At 45.9% G+C, this 17,087-nt stretch overlaps 2 protein-coding genes across 6 annotated transcripts in view; one reads left to right on the top strand and one right to left on the bottom strand.

Annotated features, from left to right (window-relative positions):
* LOC132206964 (histone H2B-like) overlaps window positions 1-17,087 on the bottom strand; it is a 200,793-nt gene that overhangs the window by 14,987 nt on the left and 168,719 nt on the right. The gene's annotated exons all lie outside the window — the stretch shown is intronic.
* The window catches only part of LOC132206966 (histone H2B-like), a 94,335-nt gene that overhangs the window by 75,461 nt on the left and 1,787 nt on the right, over window positions 1-17,087 (top strand). For all 5 annotated transcript variants that reach the window (XM_059642103.1, XM_059642104.1, XM_059642102.1 and 2 more), the window contains exon 4: window positions 15,657-16,110. The gene's annotated coding sequence lies outside the window, so the exon portion shown is untranslated. The remainder of the gene's footprint in view (window positions 1-15,656; window positions 16,111-17,087) is intronic.

Here is a 17,087-nt window from a genome sequence, read left to right as displayed (position 1 = left end):
TTGTGTTTACATTTAAAACAAATGCATTCCCCTTTGAATCGACTTTTTTAAAAAAATGCTAATCTGTTTATGACTCTCTTGCAATTTATTCCACGTGGCTGTTACTTTAGCCCTCTGTTTGCTGTATTCGGGCAGTTTAATTGTTGACTGCATAGCAGATCAGTTCTTTTTTTCAGCAGAACTCCCAGGTTTCCCCTTATTTCCTGTGCCTATCGGCCTGAAGAAGGCTAAGATCAGAAATGTTGACTGCTCCTTTCCTCCACATGCTGCCTGGCTTGTCCTTCCAGCCTCCTGTTTGTCTGTCTCCGCTGAATATTCAGCCGGCTTGTTTCAGCTAAAGGGGAGGGCATGGCTCAGTGAATGTCTACTGTGTGTGTGTGTGTGTGTGTGTGTGTGTGTGTATGTGTATCACAGAGAGTGAGAGAGAGCGCATGTTTCATTGAAAGGAAGAGTTTGGAGGTTTAAAGGGGATGTGAGGTAAAAGGTTTTCACCCAGAGAGTGCTGGGGAATCTGGTACTCACTGCCTGTGAGGGTGGGAGAGGCAGAAATCCTCATCACATTGAAGAAGGATTTAGATGTGCACTTGTGATTCAAAGGCTATGGGCCAACTGCTGGGAAAATGGGATTAGGGAATAGGGATAGATAGGAGGAACTGCAGATGCTGGAGAATCTGATAAAACAAAGTGTCGAGCTGAATGAACACAGCAGCCAACCAGCATCAGACGAGCAGGAAGACTGATGTTTCGGGCCTAGACCCTTCTTCAGCAATGCTTAAGAATCTTGCTGCATTGACCCCCATCACCAAACCCCAACCTGTCCATTCTTCTCAGGGTTTACGAAATTGCATTGAGATCATCTCTTGATCTCCCAGATCCGGATGATACAGAGTGCCCAAACTCCCTTCCCAGCTCACTGCCTCATTGTGTGATTGCGCACATTTTTCTCACTCTCTCACAGACTCACACACACACACGCTCATGCATGTAGATTCACACACATAGTCAGACTCTCACACACACTCACACCAGCCTTTCCCTCACTCTATGCTCTACATCCTGTTTCCGCTCAGTCTCAACCCAACTCCATCCTCCTTGACTAACCCCCACCCCGACAATTTTGTCCCTTTTCTCGCTATTCCCCCTCTCACGCACCGCACACGCACAAAGACACGCACACACTTACATGGTCACATATTCACACACAGTCTGACAGACACATATACACTGGAACAATTTCACACACACGTCCTTCACAGGTGCGTGCGCACACACACGGTCTGACACACAGTCACACCAGCTTGCATTCACACAAACACATGATTGCTCAAACAAATTTATTCACAAAATTACATTGAATATCACACACCCACACACACTCAGAACCGTCATAATCTCTCACATTCCCTTACACATTCACATGCAATCACAGTTTATGCTCAGACTCTTGTAAAACCCACATTATCTCACACACAATTTCAAACAAACTCACACTCACCCACACACAGCCCCTTAAACTCTAATTCTCACAGAAAAACACATTCACAACACACTCTTGCTCTCTCTCTCTCGCACACACACACTCTCACACACTGTCACACACATTCACGCAGTCACACAAAACATCCTACGCGCACATTTAATCTCACAAACCATCTCAGACGCTCTTTGACATAAACTTTCCTCAAACATTTTCTCTCACACATACTCCTTCCCTTACCCTCTACCCCTCCCTATCACGATATCTCACCCTCCATCCCGCACCCCCCCACCTCCCTCCCACCCACACATGAGCGACGGATGGAAGGGGCGATGCTGGTGACCCAGGGGAAACTGCGGCTGACGTATTGGCTCACTGCACCTTGCATCACCTTCCCATCCCTGAGAGTAATCCCCAAGTTCGGTCTCTGATACCCGCCTCACATTGGATCACCGGGGGTTCCACCAACGCACCTTGATTTTAAAAAAGAAATCCACCAATTTGTTGTGTGTTACAATTTTATTCATCACCAAAGGCAGAATTGTTGTGTACAAAAGCAAATATCATCAAGAAATTACATTTACAATAGCACAGCGATAGATTAAACCCATCCCAATGTACGCCACCCATGAACAATACTTTCCATTGCTTCATAAATACCGGGCCCATTGTGTTTTCATTTAGTTTTCCATCTCAACACAGGGTTCGGAGGGAGGGGGGAGTTGTGAAGGAGGATGCAGAGATGCTTCCATGCCATTGGGTCAAGTTGAGTGAGTGGGCAAATGCACGGCTGATGTAGTTTGATGTGGATTGATGTGAGGCTACCACTTTGGGAGAAATAAGAAAACAGGAATGCAGATTATTATCGAAATGGTGATGGATCGGGAAAGCAGCACGGAGGACAGGAGTTGGAACATCATGTTGTGGCTGTACAAGGCATTGATAAGGATATTCTTGTAGCATTGTGTACAGTTCTGGTCATGTTGCTGCAGGAAGGATGTTATTCAACTGGAAAGGGTGAAAAAAATGAACATAACCATGTTGTCAGGAATGGAGAGTTTGGGCTATAAGGATAGGCTGTTTTTTATTCCAGAGCATTGGAGGCGGAGGGGTGACCCTTTGAAGGTTTTAAAAATCATGAGGGACATAGATAAGGTGAAAGCCAAGGTCTTTAACCCCAGGGTTGGAGAGTCCAAAAGTAGAGGGCATAGGGTTCAGGTGAGAAGGGAAAGGTTCAGAAGGGGCCTGAGGGGAAAATCTTTCACACAGATAGTGGTGGGTATATGGAATGAGCTGTCAGGGGAAGTGGTGGAGGTGGGTAAAATTATAAATATTTAAAAGAAATTTTGGCAGATACATGGATAGGAAAGGTTGGAAGGGATATGGTTCAAACACAGGTAAACAGGGCTGGGTCAGTTCAGGAAACCAGGTTGGCATGGACGAGTTAGGCCGAAGAGTCACAGAGCACAGAAATAGCCCCTATGACTCTATGATGAGGGGCACAAATGCTGTCTTTACCAGCAATGCCCCACATCCTTCGCCTGAACGAGGGGTCATCGTGATTAAAAAACAGCAATAAGCCAGTCACCATCCTTACTGGCTCGAATGTGAACAATTCATCAGCACAGTCCTGCTGTTCCATTCAAAGGTACCTGGTACCTATTGACCAGACCCTTTGGCCCTCGCGCTGGTGTTGTCCCTGATGGTGTTCTCCAGTTTGCAATCGGACCTGCGCTGCTCCTTTCTTGGTGGCCAGCAATTGTCAGATCCAGACGGCGTCGATGTTAAAATCTTAATGTCTTCTACCAAGCCTGTACTTACATCAACCCAAACCCTTTTGTGCTGCAGCGAGAGTGTCTGTATGTCGGGACTAAAAAGCCGACGTTTTTTAATTCATGGGATGAGGGCATTGCTGGCCAGGCCAACATTTGTTGCCCATCCTTAGCTGTCCGGGGGGCTGTTAAAAATCAATCACTTTACTGTGGGTCTGGAGTCACATGAAGGCAAGACCAGGTAAGGATAGCAGTTTCCTTCCCTAAACCATGTGAGTGAACCAGATGGGGTTTTCCAACAATTGATTCACAGTTACCATCAGACTCTCAGATTCAGGATTTTGATGAATTTAAATTCCACCATCTGTGTTGCAGGATTTGAACCCGGGTCCCCAGAACATCACTGGAACATCTGGATTAACAGTTCCGCGATAATCCCATGAGGCCATCGCTTCCCCATTCAAAGGTCAAGCCTGCCACTCTGGAGGTGTGATCCCCCATCCTGACAATGTGGCGTTTCCAAAATACCTGCAGCGGAGAGAAACCCCCTACGTTCCCGTTCCCACAATGGGTTTTGGAATCTCAGAAAACCGAGTTGAAGTGTCCAGCAGGGGTTTCGGATCATTGGGAGATCTAGTTTTCTCCGTACAGACTCCATTTCAGCCATGCCTTTTCTATCCAGTTTGTTCAGTGGCTTGCAGCTCAGTGTGTGTTCCTTCTGTGGGGCCAGAAGTTGCTCGATCCAACCCCACACCCCAGGTCTCTTTCGCCCTGGAATGTAACCATTGAAATTGGCTGGTTTCTCCTTTTTTTCTATCTCCCAACTGTCAGATCCTTCTGGCAATTCCTGTTCAAAGTTGGTCAGAATAGGGGAGATTCCTGTTCCATGCGCACAAGGTGGCAGATGATGTCTTCCTCCCCTTAAACATGGACCAACTGAAAAGCTCAATCCTCAGACATGTACATGAGAGGGAAGGAGATAGTAGAACTGCAGATACTGGAGAATCAGAGATAACAAGGTGTAGAGCTGGATAAACACAGTAGGCTGAGCAGCATCAGAGGAGCAGTCAGGCTGAAGTTTCGGGCCAAGATCCTTTTTTCGGAAGAAGGGTTTAAATGAACCATCGGATCAAGGCCCTAAACGTCAGCCTTCAATGTAAGATAAACGTTGGGAAATTTTTCTAAAAAAAACTATACAAGACACAGCTGAGATATGTTGAGCAGTTTTGTGGCCTCGTATTTAAAGAAGGAGAGTCTAGCGTTGGAGGCAGGTTCAAAGAATGTTCACTCGGCTGATCCCGAGTATAGAGGGAGTGTCTGATGAGGGAGAGATTGAGTCTGTTGGCCTATCCTCATTGGAGTTTATAGGAATGAGAGGTGGCCTCATTGAAGATCCTTTGAGGAATTTGATGGGGAGCCGTTGCCCCTCGTGTGGGAGAATTTGGGACCAGAGGGGCATCATCTCTTAATAGGCGTTCATCCATTGAAGATGGAGATGAGGAATTTCTTCTTCTGAGGGGAGTGAATCTGTGGAATTCTTTACCACAGAGGGCTGTCACTGCCAGGTCATTCAGTATATTCAAGTCTGAGAGAGATTTTCAATCAGGAAGGAAAATCAAAGGTTATGGGGCAAAGGGTGGAAGTGCAGCAAAGTAGAGTTAAGAATGAGCAGTTCAGCCACAGTCATGGTTGAAAGGTGGAGCAGCCAGATGGGCTGAATGGCCTACTTCTGATCCTCTGGTCATATGTACACCATTACCAAGCAATGTCGTCTCATTGTCCTGTGTTTCCTTTCTGACAGTGATGCAATGCTATTTTGAAATGTGTTAGCCATATCTTTCCTCTATGCTTGAACAACAGAGGACACCATTTCACCAGAAGTCGGGGCACTGGTGTCTGAAGCAAGGAACACAGCTTGTAAGGTTGCAAAAGCAACACAGTGCAGGGTTCTGGAGATCTGAAACCAACACAGAGAGCACTGGGGTAACTCAACAGGTCTGACAGCATCTGTCAGCGAGGGGAGGGCGTGGGGTATCGAGAGAGAGTGAGTTAGTATTTTGAGTTTGTCGACTCTGCATCCATTCTAATGCCTTACTGACAAGTGTTTCTATCAGATAAGGACCAACAGATGAGGTTTAGTTCCTTGTCGTGTGTGTTCCGGTTGCAGACAGTCCATTCGACTTCTCTCTGGGTGGTTAGTATCATTTTCTGTTCTCTCTCGCCCAAGGTCATCCCACAGAAGCCACTAGAGCTTCCCCCCCCCGACCCCGTGCCAGAGGGTTTAGAGCTGCAGACCAATCTGCAGAAGGTGGACCCTAATCTCCCCCTTTAGATTGTCTCCCTGGGGTGGGGAGTCGGTCCCTCAAGACCATGTATGCTTTGGAAAGGCTGTGCACAAGTAGGTCGTGTTTCTCCAGCATTATTGATGGGAGAGAAACTGAAGGGATAACTGGAGGCAATTCATTCTCTTTGGTGGATCCATTGGCAAGATTGATCATGAGAAATCCTTAAATGACCAAAACAGAAATGCATTAAATGCTATGGACAGGATATTATTAAACTGGAAAGATTGACAAGGATGTTACTGGGAATGGAGGGTTTCAGTTGGAGGGAGGGGCTAATTCGGATGGGACTATTTTTCCCCCCCGAGAGTGGAGGTTGCTGGGTGATCTTACAGAGGTCAACAAAATCATGAAAGCCAGAGATAAGGTGAATAGCCAAGGTCTTTTCCCCAGGGCGGGGGAGTCCAAAACTAAAGGGCGTAGGTTGAAGGTGAGAGGGGAGAGATCTAAAAGGGACCTAATGGACAACTGTTTCACACAGAAAGTGGTGCGTGTATGGGATGAGTTGGGAGACGATGTTGTAGATGTGGGTACGATCACACATTTAATAAGCATTTAAACAGGGACGTGAATAGGAAAGGTTTAGAGGGACATGGGTCAAATGCAGGCAAATGGGAGTAGGGTAGATTAGAAAACCTGGCTGGCATGGACAGGTTGGGCTGAAGGGTCTGTTTCTGCTGTATAAGTGTTTGATGTGTTCCTTTTACTTGCTGCAGTTAAAGGGAGTAAATTGTGGAGGAAGGGGGAGGTGGGGAGAAACTAGTTTGTAACACTCTCAGGGAGATGGATGGTCACAGATTACAAATTACACCACTGGCAGATGGACCGAGTGGCGTCATTCTCTGCTCCTATTTATTTTCTTTTTCAGAAATGTCAGAGGTGAAATTAATTGAATTCCCAAAGTGTTTCCCCTCCCAGACAGAAAGAGGTTGACTTTACATTTGGACCCGTGCGATGCATGTGAAGGTGTTTTCCATGTTTACTTTCTGTCAGTGGTTGTTACATATGTATATATAAATGAAACATTGTGTGCATTTATCTCCCAGATTATTCACATACGACTGAGACGCCAGGACCAGGCTGTTTTCGCGCGCTCGAGCCTGCAATTAAAATTTCTGGAAGTGAGGGTCGGGTGAGGAAGAGAGAGAGATGACAGCAGGATGAAGGGAGAGAAAAGGATGATGACAGGAGAGAGACAGAGAGAGAGCGAGAGAGACAGAGACAGAGCGAGAGACACAGAGGGAGGGAGAGAGACAGAGGGAGAGACAGATATACAGAGATGATGACAGGACTGAGAGATGGAGTCACATTCAATGTTTTGGCCCCAATCGCTTGCTGTGGCAGAGAATCCCACATGCTCCCCACTTTCTGGGTGAAGACATTTTTCCTCATTTCAGTCCTACCTTGTCCCCTTTACACCGTCACCCCCTGGTTCTGAACTGCCCCATCGTGACTGGGAACATCCTTTATTGTTCGTCGGTATAGTCTGGATGGATCGAAAAGACTCTCCAGTACTGTGAGACTCTGTTGTATTAAAGTGTACATTCCTGATCACATGCCACCATTCAGATTTCATTTTTGCATCCATCAGTCAGACCATTGATAATAGGATTTGGGACGTCATGTTGCCATTGTACAGGACATTGGTCTGGCCACTTTTAGATTACTGTGTATAATTCTGGTACCTCAGCAAAAGGGAAGATCGTATTAAATTGGAGAGGGTGCAAAAGGGATTTGCAGGCCGTGAGACTAGTTTATTATGGAAAGCCCAGTTGGATTGGACAAGTTATGCCTAAGGCCCTGTTTCTGTATTGTACGATTCTATGACTTTATTGTGAGATGCCCCAAACTTTCGAAATGAGCAAATTGACCAGGCATCTCAATTCAATGAAGCTTCATTCCCAGGACCCTCCCTTATCACCACTCTGTTTCTTTCTCCCACTTTCTCCTCGATTCTCTGTCGTAAAGTATTACCCAGCTCCATCCTGATATTCTGGGCTCAGCTTGCCAGTTGGACGTTAGTGCCTGCCGCCCCTTACTGGTTACGGGACTTCTAAAGCAAACGTACAAACTTGGGGCATAAAGCATGATGTATCTCTTTGACAAACAAAAATCCTGCCCCAAAACCTGTGGCTACAGGAATTCAACCAGTAGATTTCTGTAAGCAAATAACACATGATCAGGTGGGCGTGTGCGTTTTCCAGAGGTTATAATCGAAACTGAGAGCATTCACAGGTGTAAGGAAAATTCTGTTTCAAAAAAAATAGTAAGAACGGCTTCATATTTGGATCGCCATGGTATGTTGCTAACGTTAGGCTGAAAACATTCCGTTAAATGATTACACACAAGGGTTATCGACGTTTAAATCTCTTTTCCACAAACACAGCAGTGGCTGGATCAGTGGTTAGTTTCCAATCTGACAGATTTTTGTTTGGCTGAGATAATAAGGGGATGGGACTAAAGGCAAGTTAATGGTGTGAAGGCACATACTGAAAGGTGGAACAGGCTCAATGGATGACATGGTGGCTCAGTGGTTAGCGCTGCTGCTGCACAGTGTGAGGGATCCAGCTTTGATTTTAGCCTCAGGTGACTGTCCGTGTGAAGTTTGCACATTTTCCCTGTGATGGTGTGGGTTTCCTCCAGGTGCTCCTGTTTCCTGGCACACTCCAATGGATGTGCAGGTTAGACATGCCCGTTCTCCCCAACCTTTGAGAGAAGCCATTCCTCCTCATCTCCATTTTCAATCTGCCCCAACTCCTTATCTTGACTTGACTTCTCATTTTAGATTTTCCCACATGAGGAAACATCCTCTCTCCATCTCCTTTGTCAATCCCCCAACTTTAGCATTTTGGATCCCCTCTGATTCTTCTGAAGTCCAGAGAGTATCGGCCAAAACCGCTCAGTCTGTCTTCCCAAGATAAATCTTTGGAATTATTCAGTCTGTTATGGACAAGACTAGACCAGGCCAGACCCACTCAAAGAATTTTCAGAAGGTAGTCTCTCCCCTAACTTTATTTTTCAAAGCAAACATGAAGTGCTGGTTTCAGATGCAATGCGATTGGGCAAACAACTCAATGTTAAGCAAAACAATTTATTTAAACACTATAGTTAAAATGCAACAAAAGAAAGATGATTTAAGAATAACTTATCACTGTTGGAAATGTAACAAAATAGTAGATATAGTAACTATTGCTAATTAACTGTTTTAAGAAAAAGTAACATCCCATAAACAGAGTCCTTGACAGAAATGGAAAATTGAGACACAGGTTCTCACGTGCAGATCTCCAATCCAGGAGGATAAAAAGTCAACAGAAAATACAGAGACAGCAGGAGCCGGGAGACATCCACTGAAGCTTCAAAGGCACTTGAGATGCCAACAGCTTCAGGTGCATGTGAAATGAAACAAAACCGAGAAATCCTGATCTTCTGAGAGAGCTGGCCACACCCACCAGAGCTGGAAAAAAAAACTCAAACTGTTTAGTCAAGTGGCCTTAACCAGGGAGCTCAATGGCTCTCATTCAATCTCTCTCTCTCAAAAGAAACCAGGACAAAATAATCTCTTAAAGCGACAGTATCATCACAAAGCTCTTTATCTCCAATGATGTTGAGGTGGGGAGAGGGGCAAGGCTATTTGTTTTGTAATTACACCCCCTCTCCAGATCAGCGACTATTCCTGCCTCAGAATGGCTGCTTTGTGATGCATTAGAATGGTAACAGTGTGGGTTCAAATCCTACACCGGATGGGGTTACCGTGAAGGACTCTCCTTTTGAACCTCCAAATCACCTGAGGCGCAGTGACCCTCAGGTTCCATCACCTTCCAATCCGCTCTCTCCAACGGGAGAGCAGCTCTAATGATCTGGTAAGACTGTGGTGAATTGACCATGATCTGTAATTGATGCACCAATTGCTTTTTAAACAGTAAATACCGACAGAAAGCTGTACTTTGTACAAACCGTTATCGCGATCATGTATCTCTCTGAAGTTGACACCACACCACCCCCCCCCAGCCAAACCACACACCCAATGCCAACCTCCCAACAACCCCACCACCCACCCCCCTCCCCCACCCCCACACCTGTAGAATAGGTCATTAAGTAGACACAGACCACTTTGGGAAGCTGGGAATCTTTGATGATATTCACTTGGCAGGACTGCACCTGAAAAACGAACAGATTCTGTTTGAAGTTTTTCGTCTCGCATCAATCAGGAGTAGACGGCAAGAACGGCAAATTTCAAAATCTTAGCCGGATTATGGAGAGGGAGAGAAACAGGAACAGAGTTAACATTACAGGTTATAAACACAGAAAGTTCTGGTGAACCTCAGCTGATCTGGCAGCAACCATCGAGAGAGACAAACAAAGTTAATGTTTCGAGTACAGTGACCTGTAATCAGGGTTGACCCTTTGAAATGAAAGAGCAAGCCATTCAGTCGTATTCCTCGCCACAAGTTCTGAATAATGAAATGAAATGGGATGGATCACCCAGCATCGAGTCAGGCACCGGAAAAGACAACAGACCTGAAACAGCCCTGTCAGCCCTGCAAAGTCCTGCTTCCTAACCTCTGGGAGCTCATGTCAAAATCCGGAGAGTCAGCATTATACTCAGAATCATACCTTACAGACAATGTACCAGACACCACCATCACCATCCCTGGATATGCCATGTCCCACCAGCAGGATAGACCCTGGAGAGGTGGTGGCAGGGTGGAGTTGCCCCGGGAGTCAACATTTATTTTGGACAACAGGAGGACATAGCACGCCAAAACAACAAGACTCCTGAGACCACCAGGAATCATGGGAGCACACAAGCCCACAGCCACTTTATGATAAACACTCAAGGATTAAAGACCGCATTCTCACAACATGCAAACCCAATGTGGTCTACAAAATACCAAGCAACGACTGCCACAACCATTACCTTAGACAGGCAGGAAGAAAACTAGCTATCAAGACACATGAACATCTGCTAGCAGCAAAACTGCACAATAAACGCTTCTTACTATCGGTACACTGACAGTGAAGGCCATCAGTTTAACTGGGACACGGTAACCATACTAGTCCAAGCCAAACATAGACACACACGGGAAATCCAAGTGGCAGTCATTGAATTGAATTGGAAGAGGGAAACGTACATTGATAGCTAACTGCTATATTGTTCATCTTGTTTTGAGGTGACCTAAAGTTTGGGCACTGAGACATCAATCTGTTTATTACCGCATTACAACAGCTTAATGTCTGAGTGTGGCCCCTTCTGGCCTGGGTCTCTGGGACAAGGAGCCATTCACTCTGGGTCCAGCATTGTTCACACAGGGAGCGTTGTCATTTCATGTTTCTTTGATGTCAGAAAGTTCGGTGGAGGGACAGGTAATGGTGAGGAAGCAGACAGGCTGCCGAAGGAATTGGACAGGCTCAGAGATTGGGCAAAGAAATGGCAAACAGAATACAATGGGGGAAAGTGTGAGGTTGTGCACTTTGGTGGGAATAGAGGCAGAGACCGTTTTTCAAATGGGGAAGGCTTCGGAAATCTCAAGCACAAAGCCACTTGGGAGTCCTACTTCAGGATTCTCTTCAGGTTAACATGCAAGTTCATTTGGCAGTTAATGTAACATTAGAATTCAATTCAAGATGGCCAGAATTCAAGAACAGAGATGTACTGCTGAAGCTGTATTAGGCTCTGGTCAAACCATATTTGGAATATTGTGAGCAGCTTTGGGCCCTGTATTTCAGGAAGGATGTGCTGGCCCTGGAGGGGGGTCAAGAGGAGATTTACAAGATCCCAGGGATGAAGGGCTTGTCTAATGAGGAGTGGTGAAGGCTCTCTGTCTGCATTCAATGTAGTTTAGAAGGATGAGGGAGAATCCGATTGAAACTTACAGAATACTGAGAGGCTTGGACAGAGACGAGGACATGAGGGGCACAGCCTCAGCATGAAGGGATGATATTTTTGAACTGAGATGAACAGGAACTTCTTCAGCCAGAGGGTGTTGAATCTGTGGAACTCAATGAATGTCTTTAAGACGGTGATGGATAGGTTCTTGATTGGTGAAGAGATCAAGGCCGAGGGGGAGAAGGCAGAGAATGGGGTTGAGAAACACAGCAGTCACAATCAAATGACAGAGTGGACTCGATCGGCCAAACAGCCTAATTCTGCTCCATTATCACATGGGTCTTACATTCACTCTTACTGAGTGACCTTTAATGGATTACACATTTTAGCAACACAGAATAAGAGCTTTCTGTTGCTACTGTCTGTACCACCCACACTAACATGAGCCCAGGCTACTGAATGACCAATACAACTGAAGGGCTAGGAGCAGCAGGAGACCATTCAGCCTCTTGGGTGCCTACGGCCCCATTCAATATGGCACAGCTGATCCCATCTTGGCTTCAGCTCCAGTTTCCTGCCCCCACTCCCATTCACCTATCATTGATTCCAAATCTGTCTGTCTCCTCCTCCAATTCATTCAGTGTCCCAACATTGAATACACACTCGAGAACAGCAGTATGTACCCACAGCAAATCCCCCAGATTCACATCCCTGTCTCCCTTGGACAGAACCCATTCCTCCTTCTCTCTGTTTTCAATCTGTCCCAGCCCCTTCTCCTGAAATGTTGAACTCTTGTTCCAGATTGTCCCACATGAGCAATCATTCTCTTTCCTTCTCCTTTCCATCTTATATCCCTCAATGAGATCTCCTCTCATTCTTCTAAACTCCAGAGATTATTGGCCGAAACTGCTCAATCTCTCCTCATAAGCCAAACCGCTTACCTCAGAAAATGACATGGACAAAATCGCATTGCATCTAAATAGTATACTGGATGTAGAACACACATCCCAAAGTGAGCTCGTCACAGTGTTGGAGAGGTCTCCAGTGCCAATAAAAGGCCCATCGAGCCTGTGCCAGTTAAAAACACCACCTCACCATTCTCTAATTCCATTTCCCCAGCACTCAGCCCATTGCCTTGGCATCCCAGGTGCACATCAAAATTCTTCTTCATATGTGATGAGGGTTTCTGCCTCTCCCATCTTCACAGGTAGCAAGTTGCAGGTTCCCCACCAGCTTCTGGGTGAAAACTTGGTCCCTCATTGCTCCCTCCATCAAGGATGAAACCTTTCTTCCTGCTTACCCAATCTATGGACCCTCATCATTTGATACATCCCAATCATGTCCAGCATCTCAATCTCCTCTGCTCTGACGATAAGAACCCCAGTCTGTCCAATCTCTCTCCATCACTGGCACTCTCCAGTGTCGAAGGCAACATCCTGGTAAATCTGCCTCTACACCCTCTCCCCGTGCATTTAGATACATTCTGTCATTAAAGTGTCTTTTCTTTTATTTACAGCTCACTGTGATGTTGCATCAGGTGGGAAACACGCAAGTTATTTTGCAGTGAAAAAGCTGGCAGTTAATTTTTAATCAGCAAAGTTACGTTTTTAGCAGGTGGTTCATGTAGAGTCACTGTTGTCTCCTTGCAGAGAGAGAGAGAGAGAGAGAGAGAGGGAGGGAGAGGGAGGGAGAGGGAGGGAGAGGGAGAGGGAGGGAGAGGGAGGGAGAGAGAGGGAGAGAGAGGGAGAGAGAGGGAGAGAGAGGGAGAGAGAGGGAGAGAGAGGGAGACCAACAACAACTATTTTTGTTGTTTAACTTTTCAACTGTTTAACCTGAGGGTCACCACATCTAAGGCAAAGGGGAACGATCATTCACAGCAATCTCAACCAGTGCAGAAACTGAACCACACACTTTCAGCACGACCAGACAGTCAACTGAGCTAACCAAGCCCTACACGGCAAAAACACTGGGCAACACGGTGGCTCAGTGGTTAGCACTGCTGCCTCATATTGTGTGTGTGGTTTCCACCGGGTGCTCCAGTCTTCTCCCATTGTCTCAAGGTGTGCAGGTTCGGTGGAGTGGTCATTCTAATTTACGCATAGTGTCCGGGGTTGGTAGATTAGGGAGATTAACCATGGGAAATGCATGGTTACAGGGATACATTAGAGGAGTCGGTCTGTGTGGGATGCTGCTCAGATGGTTGGTACGGACTTAATGGACTGAATGGCTTACTTCTACTCTGTAGGGATTCCACTGATGTCGATGTTTGGCTCAAAGGTGCGGGGCAATTTATTCTGATCTGAACACCGCACTTTAGTGTGATTCACTTTCAATTTCGAAATAATGGGGAGGCAATATCCTATTTTGTCAGATGCCTGGGATATACTGTGAGGACTTGAAATTAAATCTTGCTATTGCAGATCACGGATTTTGACTTAAACTTTAAACAAAACAGATCTGGAGTTAAGGCTCTAATGATGACCATTGTGAGAAGCAAAGAACCATCTGGTTCAGTAGTGAAGACTGACATGAAAAGTTATTTCTTCTCTCAGGGAGATAAGAGACTTTGGAACTCCTTGCTAGACAGAGCTGTATGTATTTGTGGCAGCAGGGGGAAGGCAGATTTAAGGCTGGGATTTACAGTTTCTTGATCAGACAGGGAATCAATGGGAAGGGCAGGAAAGTGGACATGAGGAATGTTGGATCAGCCACAGTCCTATTGAATGGTGGAGCAGGATCGAGGGGCCGAATATCCTACTCCCATTCCTGTCTCTGATGGTCCTTATGGGAGCAAAATCTGCCATTCTCACCTGATCTGCTCTGCACGTGACTCTTAACCCTTTGCAAACTCCTCATTACCTTCAGGTCGAGCATGTCAATCCATTCAAGGACATTTTGAGATTGGCATCCCCTTGCCACCTTGGCAGAGCTGGCCACACCCTGTTCAAAGTACAGAGAAATAACATTTGTCATCGTCAGTTTTAGGCTTGTTCCAACTGTGTGCTTTTCTAAGAGGAACTGGTCTGTGTCACAACCCCAGATATTAATTGCTCATCCCGTAACTCTCACTGTCTTCCAGATAAAGTTTGTTTTTCTCACCATTCACCCCTCCATATCCCCACGTTCACCATCCAACCACTCCGAATGTCCAGCTTGTTGGCTCAACACTGAAATGATTCATGCAGTTCAATGTAGATCAGAGTGACGTTATCTGCTTTGGGTGCAAAACCAGGAAATTGGGTTTTTATCCGCCGGATTGGGATGTGGGGGTGCTCCAAGTCCTGGATGTACCTCATACACCAGTCAGTGACAGTGAGCATTACAGGAGCAGCAGATGGTGAAGAATGGAAATGTGATGTTGGCCTTCATAGTGAGAAGGTTCCAGTCCAGGAGCAGGGCTGTCTTGCTGAAATTGTACAGGGAGAGACCACATCCTGCTGTATTGTGTCTGCAGTCTGGGGTCTCCGTCTCTGAGGATGGATGTCCTGGCTATGGAGGGAGTGCAGCCGAGGTTTCCCAGACTGAATCCTGGGATGGCAGGACTGAAGGATAAGGACAGACTGGATCGCTTAGGATTATATTCACTGGAGTTTAGAAGAATGAGGAGTCATCTCATAGAAACCTGTGAAATTTCAATGGGAATTAACAGGGGTAAACACAGATGTTGCTGATGGCTGGACATGGGGCTAAGGACACATGAGTCCACCCTCAGGGGCTCACAGTCTAAAGGAGATGGGGAAGGGCTGAGGGTGGGGAGAAATGTCTTCACCTAGAGGGTGGGGATCCAATGGGATTCTCTGCCACAGAAAGTGGTTGGGATCAGAGTAGTGAATGTTGTTCAAGTAGCAGCATCGAGTTCTTAGGGGCAAAATGTCTTGGACAGCCACATCATAACATCCCAACTCCTACACTCAGTGTTGGAACTGATGAAGGCAACTGTTCCAAACTTGCCGTCCGCCTGGGACTCCACTTTATGCAACTATGTGCCTGCACCCTTCGATCCCTCTGTTTGACAACACTCCCCAGGGCCCTACCATTAACCTGCCCTGGTTTGCCTCAGCAAAAATGCAACACCTCTATATTTGTCTAAATTAAACTCTACCTGCCAGTCCTCGGCCCATTGGCCCAGTTGATCAAGTTCCCGTTGTACTCTGAGATAACCACCTTCACTGTCCATGAGGCCACCGATTTTGCTCCTGCTCCTCATTTACTATGTTTCTGTATTGTCCTATTTTCAGGCTGAGCAAGCAGACCAGCAACCATCCTGCATCACATACACCACCCTGAGGCACACAGATATGCGAGGGGATGAGGAACCAGGTCAAGGTGAAGAGGGAAATGTTTATGCCAATCTTCCGCGGACATTGTGAGACAGCACAGAAGAATCCCTTCAATGCCTCACAAATTGATGGATAGCAATTGTTCCTTCCAGCAAATAAGGGGGAGAAGGAAGAGAGGACAGAGGAGCGTCAGGTTTCTGCAGCTGAGAAATGGCTAAGCTTTGTTCCCATTCACTCAGCCAGACATCAACTCCAAACATGAATTTGCCTTGAGAAGCCATCGGAATAACTGTCTCTCACATAACTCTGAGTGGGCCAATCTCTTCTGCTGCAGCATGATCTGACCCTTGATGGCAGGGATTTGAGATTTTGTGCTGTCCATTCCCAACTTGAGTATCCATTTGATCTCCTGGTGAGTGTATCAGGGCAGATGAGCCAATGAATTGAATCTACTCTGCATTTATTTTTTAATTGTGGTGAGCTATTATCAGAGGTGTGATTATTCCCCAGCCTGATCTTCATTACCCTCGAACTTCATCATTTTCAAACATATATCCAGCTCTCTCTTCATACCTCATATGGAATCCACCTCCACCACTCTCCCAGGCAGTGCATTCCAAATCCGAACAATGCTCCAAAGATGTTTCTCCTCATCTCACTCCTAGCTGTCTTGGTGACAAATTTGAAATTGTACCCCTGGTTACTGACATAGTGGAAACAGAGTATTCTACTTTACCCTCTCAAAATTCTTCATTATTGTGAACACCCCCATTTGTGACCCCACTGCTCCATGGAGAATAAGCCTGGTTTCATTAATCTTTCTTTGAACGTAAAATCCTTCATTCCTGCTGTCATTCTAGTGACACCTTTAAGCCATCTCCAGAGTGTTCTTCCTTAAATAAGGTGTCTAGAACTGAACACAAGCGTAGCCTGAGCAATGTGGTCTTAGCAATGATTTGTAGAGGCGTAGCATTACTTCCTTGCTTTGAGACTCAATGCCTCTATTTTTAAACTCAAAGATCCTTTGAACCTGCTTCACAACTGTTTCAACTGGCCTGGCCACCTTCAGAGAACGATGCACATGAACCCCAAGATCTCTCTGTTCCAATTTTCCCTTTAAAGCTGTACCCTTAAGCTTGTATTGTTTCTTTGCATTTTTCTCAGCAAAATGCATAAGCTCATATTTTTCTGCATTGAAATTTATCTGCCAGGTCTCTGCCCATTTGGCCAACTTGTCAATGTCCCTGTGAAGTCACTCAGTATCATCCTCACAATGCACTCTTCTCCATGGCTTAGTATGATCTGTAAATTTAGAGACTTTATCCTCAATACCCAACTCCAAATCATTTCTACAATCAATATATTTATCTATATATATCTGTCAGTTTC

This window comes from Stegostoma tigrinum, chromosome 44 (genome assembly GCF_030684315.1).
Source record: "Stegostoma tigrinum isolate sSteTig4 chromosome 44, sSteTig4.hap1, whole genome shotgun sequence".
In the NCBI taxonomy this organism is placed as follows: Eukaryota; Metazoa; Chordata; class Chondrichthyes; order Orectolobiformes; family Stegostomatidae; genus Stegostoma; species Stegostoma tigrinum.
The sequence above is the reverse complement of the archived record's forward strand: the minus strand, read 5'-3'. Positions and strand labels throughout refer to the sequence as shown.